The 8,363-nt window shown below is 32.2% G+C and overlaps 1 non-coding gene across 1 annotated transcript; it reads left to right on the top strand.

Annotated features, from left to right (window-relative positions):
* The first annotated feature begins 6,994 nt into the window (after positions 1–6,994).
* TRNAQ-UUG lies at positions 6,995–7,066 on the top strand. Its single transcript has one exon. It is a non-coding gene; the product is annotated as a tRNA-Gln (tRNA).
* The last annotated feature ends 1,297 nt before the right edge of the window (positions 7,067–8,363 follow it).

Here is an 8,363-nt window from a genome sequence, read left to right as displayed (position 1 = left end):
ATTCAACAGTCTCATCATTCTAACCACCACAATTATACGATCACAACATACAAACACACAATCAAGTATATAGAAGACTTTACAATACCACCCAATACATATCAATCGCTATTTAGAGTTTATCTATCACATAGAAATAAACCATAACCTACCTCCACCGAAGAATCGTGATCGAGCAAGCTATCTCCCCAATGCCTTTTGCTTTCCTCTTCGTTCTCTCTTTCTCGCTCGTTCTCCCTCTCTGCTTCTTTTTATTTTTCTTCTCCAGATTCTTTTTCTTTTACCCTAATTATCATATAATTCATTATGATAAAAGTAACCCATTATTTATTTTAAAGTTATCTCCTTTAACCCCCAAGTAAATAAATTATTAAACTTACCTCACTAATTTCATAAAGTTTGTCATGAATAGTCCAAAACACCCCTTTAAAACCTTTAGCAGAAATCCGACCCAGTTGGGGTTACGCAACCTGTGACGGCCCGTCGTGACCATGACGGTCCGTCCTTCAGGTCCGTCACAAAGTTCAAGCGTTAAATTCAGTAAAGGGGTTTGTGACGGTCCGTCGTATCTACGACGGTTCGTGCTGCAATTCCGTCGTGAAGTTCAGAGAGTCGATCTCAGTACCCAGATTTCAGAGTTGAAGTGTTTTAGAACGAAGACTCTCGACGGTCCGTCGTGTCTATGACGGTCCGTCGCATGATCCGTCGACCCAGTCAGTTATTTTCAAAATCATTTTAATGCTCGAACCTACTAAACAGGTTGTTACACCCACTTTTTATCGAAACGACCTCGGATGAAAGTTTTGATGATTTAGTTTAGCTCGGAATATTAAATTCTATGGGCTAGCTTTTTTTTTTTAACGCACGGGTTCCAAATGAATCCCAAACACCCCGTCAGAAAATATGAAGTTGGAGCAAACCAGCTAAAGTGTTGATATCTGATGCAGAATTTTAGCGACAAGTTATCAAACTTTTTAGCAACCAGAGTTTACTTTTAGCGACCAATTTAGGCATTTATACGCAAAATTCAGATTTCAACCGTCATTTTCAAATGATGATATCTCCCTCATCCGAGCTCTGATTAGAGTGACTCGAAGTCCTCTGTGATTGTTGGAAGCATGGATACTTGGCTTTTTTATTAGAAGCTATTGAACAACTTTCATTTGAGGTAAATTTAAGCTCGGAAATTTTGCCTTAGTTAGGGTTTCTTGTTTATTTTGCATGTTGTTGTGGCTGTTTTTGGCCCTCAAATTTTGTTCAATTTGGAACACATGTTTGAGGACTAGTTTAGTACCTTTTAATAAAGTCATTTTTCCAATTTCAATTTTGTCTCAATTTTGTGGCCATTTCGAATTGCTGCGACTTTACTTTCTAAACGTCTATAATGACGTTGTTATTGATAATTAGATAGTTTGGTGATATTCGGAGGCGTTTCGAATATGGATAGCTTGTGTGGTGGATTCGGAGAGCTTGTGTTCTGTCTGGAGGTAGACTTCAGTGTACTTTCTTGATTGAGCTTCTTAGATAATGCATAATATATATTTTATGTAATTTTGGATGGTGTTTTCTAGGTATTTAGCCTTCCTCTTGTCATTCCATCCTTTCTTAATTTTGTAGAAGCCTTAGGATTATTGTGGGCGTTGTGATCCTTTCTTAATGTAGATGATCTTGATTATCCTTGTTAGGATTGATTCGCAGTGACCTTAGACTAGGATGGACATTAGGTTGTGTTTTTCACCTCGTAGTTACGATTTTCACCCTTTAGAGATTGTTTTGGGTCGTTCTCTTTGCGATGATGCTTGTGACCTTAGCGGATCATCATAGCAATGGGTTGGTCCTAGTTATGCTCAATGTGGGACTAGATCAGTGTGATTGGCGTAGGGCGTCCCTTGAGTTTGCTCCCTCTTTATTGATTTGAAATCTCTTCTTGATCCCTTTGACTATTGATTAGCGGTGGACATGTTGTATTCTTATGGAGCTTATTCTTACTCTATTGGGTACGAGGACGTATGTGAGGACCATTTGAATCCCTGGTTAGTACTTTCTGCTTTGGTAGAGTGATTTCATGAGGCACAATATCTATGAACATCTAAAGAGGAATGTTATTATTTCATTGAATAATGGATTGTACATTTGAATTATTCATGAACTACCATAGTCATGAATGTGTATTCTCTAGGTGACCTTTGAAGTGATTTCTCTTGTTATGAATACATATATCTTTCTCCATATAGGACACACTTGAATAGAAGAAAAGTCTTCTTCTTCATCTCCATATCTTGTCTTCTTCTCTTTATATTATATTACTTTGAGCTTATATTTTATAACAAATCAAATATTATTTTTGTTTCTTTTATATTAGGCTTTACATATGTAAATGTATATGTTCTCAAATAATAATAAAAAACATCATAATAAAATTCTTCTAAAAAGGTAATATCCTCTTTTTTTTTTTCTCTTTTCAAATTTGAATTGAGTATAATATTTAATGTGACATGGATGTCAACTAAAGAGGAAAAAGTTCTTTTGTTATTTAGTATATTTTGAAGAAAATTGAGTGATTTTATGATCTTAAAATCAAAAATATATTTAATCAATATGGACAATTTTCCAAATATAAATGTACTTAGGAAATTAACTCAATCGTAACATTACTTGTTTATAATGTTTGAAATATGAGAGTCTGCAAATGGGAAATTCATTACTTATTTGCTCTTATGGATTAAAAGATAATTAATTTGTATAGTTTTGAATATATAATTTTGATTATTTTTATTTTTAAGTAGTTTATCATACAATCCTTTTTAGTTAGTTTCATGAAGAATGCATTTGTCTTTTTCGGCAAGTGATCTTTCATTTTGACTTTTTTCACATGGCATATTAATTAAAATTGTATTTAGATAAATTATACATATATTTAATTTATGACCTTATATATGATTCAATAAATTTATTTACTTTATTAATTTCATATTAAGTCAAAGTCAAAAACATAAGAAGTTATTCTGAATCTGATCAAATTAACATCAATCTAATCCAATGCAAATGTTTTAAGGCAACTAAATAGTAAAGTCAAATAAAACATTCAACGAAGAAAAATTTAGTCTACTTATAAAAACTTGCAAAAGCTTTAGTTTGACTCACTAAGTTTTCGGTCTCCGCAGAGGATACAAATATGATACCTATGAGAAGAATTTCTACTCTTCCTCATGAACTAATTATTGAAATATTCTTATGGCTTCCTGTTATGTCACTGATGCATTTCAAGTGCGTTTCCAATCTTTTTGATGCCCTTGTGTTGGATTCAGATTTCACTCATGTCCATTTCTTAAGATTTATGACTCACGATAGTGGAATAAAATTTCTTATAGGGAAAATAGAAGATCAATATGACGTTCATCTAAACAAAAATGGAAACACATCTCGATGGAATTTTGGTTATCACGATACATATTTCAATGGACCGTCTGCTAATGGTTCATACTGCATTCAAAAGCATGATAAGGAGCATGTTAGAATTTTCAATCCTGGTAAAAGAAAAATGTTAGTACTTCCCGATCAGAGAAAAAATTTTCACTCGGTCAAAACTTTATATTACTATTCACTAGGTTATGAACTCGTAGAAAAGAAGTACAAAATTTTGGTGCAAGTTAATAATTCAAGTGAGCAAGTACCAAATTTATTTCCACTTAAAGCATAGACAAATCATGGAGAAAAATTAAAGATATGATTAATTTTTTCCCATGTTTTACTATGAAAAGTTGTTCTATTAAAGGATTTATCTATATGATGGATTACTCGAAGAATTCAATAATTGCATTTGATTTAAGAGCTGAAAATTTCACAGTTATTAGATTGGTAATTATATATTTGACAAGATATTTAATTATGATTTTATAGAAGTGAAGGTAAAAATAGCATTGCTAGACTAGTGTAGAAGTTTCACAGGTCGAAATGATTTATGGATTTTAGAGAATTATGAAAAAAAGAAAGAATGGAAGAGTCATGGCATTCACATTCCTTCGCAGTAAAAAGATGTGGAAATGTAACGATCCGAGCCATCATTAATAAGTAAAGAAAATGCCAAGGGAAAATTGGAGCAACCATTCCGCCATAGCGGGCCAGTTGCCGCTAGGGCGCCGCTGCCAAAGCGGCAGAACTCACGCCAGAGCGGTAATGACAGGACAAAACTTAAATAACGTGAAGTCCTCTTTGCACCATTTTTCCAAAACACCAAAACTAGGTGAGGATTACCCAAAAACTCTGAAATAGCTGCCCTAAGCTTGGAAAAAAGGAGGAAGAGATTTCTAGCACAAAGACAACGATAACTTGCAAATTCTCGGACAAATGTCCAAAAACGAGAAGGGTAGCCATAATTCTGTGTAGATGCTTAGCGCCCAAGTAAGCTAGATATGTTTAATTGAGTAGTATTAAATATGTGATTCACCACATTCTATACTAGTAATTGATGGTAGAGTTTATGTGTAGACTTCCGTGCACCGAAAAAGAAATAGTTATACATGTAATCTTAGTTATTCCATCAGAATTTTACCTTATGGGGAAGACTAATCCCGTGAATCAAGATAGGTGATGGTTGATTCTTGTTGGGTGATTTATGTTAGCAATTACTTTGTTGCAGTGCGTAACTATGAGAATGTTGCAGTTTTGATCTCGCCTAATGTGAATGAGTACGAATGTATGATTGTATGCCATGAATCAACACTTGATTGTATGATTATGAGAATGTACATTTTGATTTTGATTGTGGTTGTTGATTGGATCGGGTGTTACGTTCTAACAAACTAAATTCGATCGGGTGCCACGTTCCGAAACTTATATGAGATCGGGTGTCACGTCCCCCACACTAACTTGGATAGGATACCAAGTTACGATAAACTAACAGTTTGGGTATGAGTTTCATGAAAGGACCATTCCCTTGTCACATATTCGTAGTTATGTGATATTGAGAATGTGAAATTGTAAATTACTTCTGAAACTGTTTGATTGAATCGTTACTCTGTATAATTGTATTAATGTGATGTTCTGATAGATATCTTGATATTGGATGAACAACAAACAGCCAGGCCCCAAATCGAAATAGGATATAGTAAGTGGAGACCAAGGGTTCGGACATTTCTATGTGTTGCTTTGAGATATGGTAAGTATTAGTGACTGCTAAGTACATGGATGATGATGGGTTGAAAGTTTTAACTAGTTAGGTACTGCTCTGGTTGGTAAATTTTATGGAAAATTTTATAAGCTTTGAAATTATTATTATTATTATTATTATTATTATTATTATTATTATTATTATTATTTTTACTTTTAGTATTATTATTATTATTGTTGTTGTTGTTGTTGTTGTTGTTGTTGTTGTTGTTGTTGTTGTTGTTGTTGTTGTTGTTGTTGTTGTTGTTGCTATTATTTTTATTATTATTATTAGTAGTAGTAGTAGTAGTAGTAGTAGTATTGTTGTTGTTATTATTATTATTATTATTATTATTATTATTATTATTACTATTACTATTATTATTATTATTATTATTATTAGTAGTAGTAGTAGTAGTAGTAGTAGTAGTAGTAGTAGTAGTAGTAGTAGTAGTAGTATTGTTGTTATTAGATATGGTTATCGTGTGTACAATCTTATATAATCAATTTATATGCTAATCTAAATTAATTTGTGTTTTGAGTTAATTTGATTTTATTAAATATATTGAAAAATAAGTTTATTTTTAATGTTAACAATTTTAAAAGTGTTTGAGTTATTTTAACAGAAAATGTACTTATCTATATTTTTCAAAACAATTGTATTAATTATTTAAATATGTTTTTGAGAAATAGATATTTATTATGAATAAAAAAATGAAAGAAAAGGTAGGTGAGTAGGAGAAATGTGGTAAAGAGGTAAAGAAGTGTATCCATTATCCAACTCGTCTCAATTAATCAATGGAGGGTCACACAACTATGGTTGGATGTGCCTCTATCATTGTAAAAATTTTGAATGTAGGGATGGAAAATGAAGTGGAATTTCAGATGAAATCAAAATTAAAAATAAGTCAAAAGTGAGTGAGAGAGAGAGAGAGACTCTTAAAATGAAAAATTATACTTTCAATCAAATTAACGCGCGTCATGTAATGATTGGTACGTGAACACACTTGCTTCTTAAAATATGGGGTTGATCAAAAATGATACAATTATAATATCTATTCAAAAAATTTATTGTGATAGTTTGACGGTGACAAAGTTAAGGTGTCTTTTTGAAAATTCGAGACAACTTCAATGGTGACTTTATGTTTTTCTGTATAATATTTATGTCGCTTAAATCTGATTCTTCGAAAGAGTTCTTCCATATCATAATTCTTCCATCCTGCAACCATAAATATGAGTCTAATAATTCAAAAAAGACTCTAACATTCTAACAAGAAGCTAGAGAGATCATAGATCAAATGTCGCAAACTTCTCTACGAGCTAGAAGTTCAAATATAAGTCAATATCAAGATCAAATTTCAAGCTCTTTAATTCTAGTACAAGTCAATATCAAACTTTAAGCCTTTGGATTCAAGTAGAAGTTAAGATCAAGTTACAAGTATAAAAGCCTTTGAATTCGAACACAAGTCAAAACAAGATTACAGTCTAAACCATTTAGTTCAAGTATTAGATGAGCTCAAATCTACTAACTTCAAGATCAACTCATAGACCTTAAATGTTATTTTATTTTTTAGGAAAACAATCGAAGACGCATATAGATTATAACATTCCTATTTGGAATAAAATACTACACAAATTACGATATATTTCATTCTTGTTTTTTTTTTTATTATTTTGTGGACTTTACTGTCTACATATTGAAATTTGTATTATTATTTCGTATTTGGTTCAACTCATGAATTAAGAGATTGCATTATGGTGGTAAATACAAATGGTACACCTCATTAGGTGCCTATTTAAAATATTGATTAGTACAATAATACATTCCTTATCTTAATACGTATATGGTTCTATGGTGTAGTGGTTAGCACTCTGGACTTTGAATCCAGCGACCTGGGTTCGACTCCCGGTAGGACCTTTTTTTAAATAAAAAATTTTGTACTTATACTAACAATGGTATCCATAAGAATTACATTTTACTCCTAAAAGGTTGGCGTAAAATAATAATAATAACAATAATAATAAGAATCATGATAATAATAGCAATAATAATAATATTCATAATAATAGTAACAATAATAAAAACATAATAATAATAATAACAATAATAAAAATATAATTATAGTAATAATAATAATAGTAATAACAATAATAATAGTAATAATAATAGTATAGTAACTATAATAATAATAATAATAATAACAATAGTAATAATAATAATAGCAATAGTAATAATAATAACAATAATAAAACTAGTAATAATAATAATAATAATAATAATAATAATTGTTATAAATCCATTGAATGAGTGGATAGTCCATAAAGTTGGTATATGAACAACCATCCATATTCACTAGGTTTCATGAACTTTTTTGGATAAGAATGTGTAACAACCTGTTTAGTAGGTTCGAGCAGTAAAATTATTTTGATAAAAACTGACTGGGTCGACGGACCACGCGACGGACCGTCATGGTCACGACGGCCCGTGATGGATTCCGTCGTCCCATACTTGTGTAATTTCTTCTGCTACTCTTCTCATTACCCTCGACGACAAGTAGGACGAACCGTCATAGGCACGACGGACCGTCGAGGGCCTTCGTTCCAAAACACTTCAACTCTGATATCTGGGTACTGAGATCGACTCTCTGAACTTCGCGACGGAGCTGCAGGACGGACCGTCGTAGACACAACGGACCGTCACAAACCTCTTTACTGAATTTGACTCTCTGAAATTTGTGACGGATCTGCAGACGGACCGTCATAGAAACGACGGACCGTCATAGGTTGCGTAACCCCAACTGGGTCGGATTTCTGCTAAAGGTTTTAAAGGAGTGTTTTGGACTATTCATGACAAACTTTATGAAATTAGTGGGGTAAGTTTAATAATTTATTTACTTGGGGGTTAAAGGAGATAACCTTGAAATAAATAATGGGTTACTTTTATCATAATGAATTATATGATAATTAGGGTAAAAGAAAAAGAATCTGGAGAAGACAAATAAAAAGAAGCAGAGAGGGAGAACGAGCGAGAAAGAGAGAACGAAGAGGAAATCAAAAGGCATTGGGGAGATAGCTTGCTCGACCACGATTCTTCGGTGGAGATAGGTTATGGTTTATGTCTATGTGATAGATAAACTCTAAATAGCGATTGATATGTATTGGGTGGTATTGTAAAGTCTTCTATATACTTGATTGTGTGTTTGTATGTTGTGATC

The sequence above is a fragment of the Solanum pennellii genome, chromosome 12 (assembly GCF_001406875.1).
Source record: "Solanum pennellii chromosome 12, SPENNV200".
Taxonomy (NCBI): Eukaryota; Viridiplantae; Streptophyta; class Magnoliopsida; order Solanales; family Solanaceae; genus Solanum; species Solanum pennellii.
The sequence above is the reverse complement of the archived record's forward strand: the minus strand, read 5'-3'. Positions and strand labels throughout refer to the sequence as shown.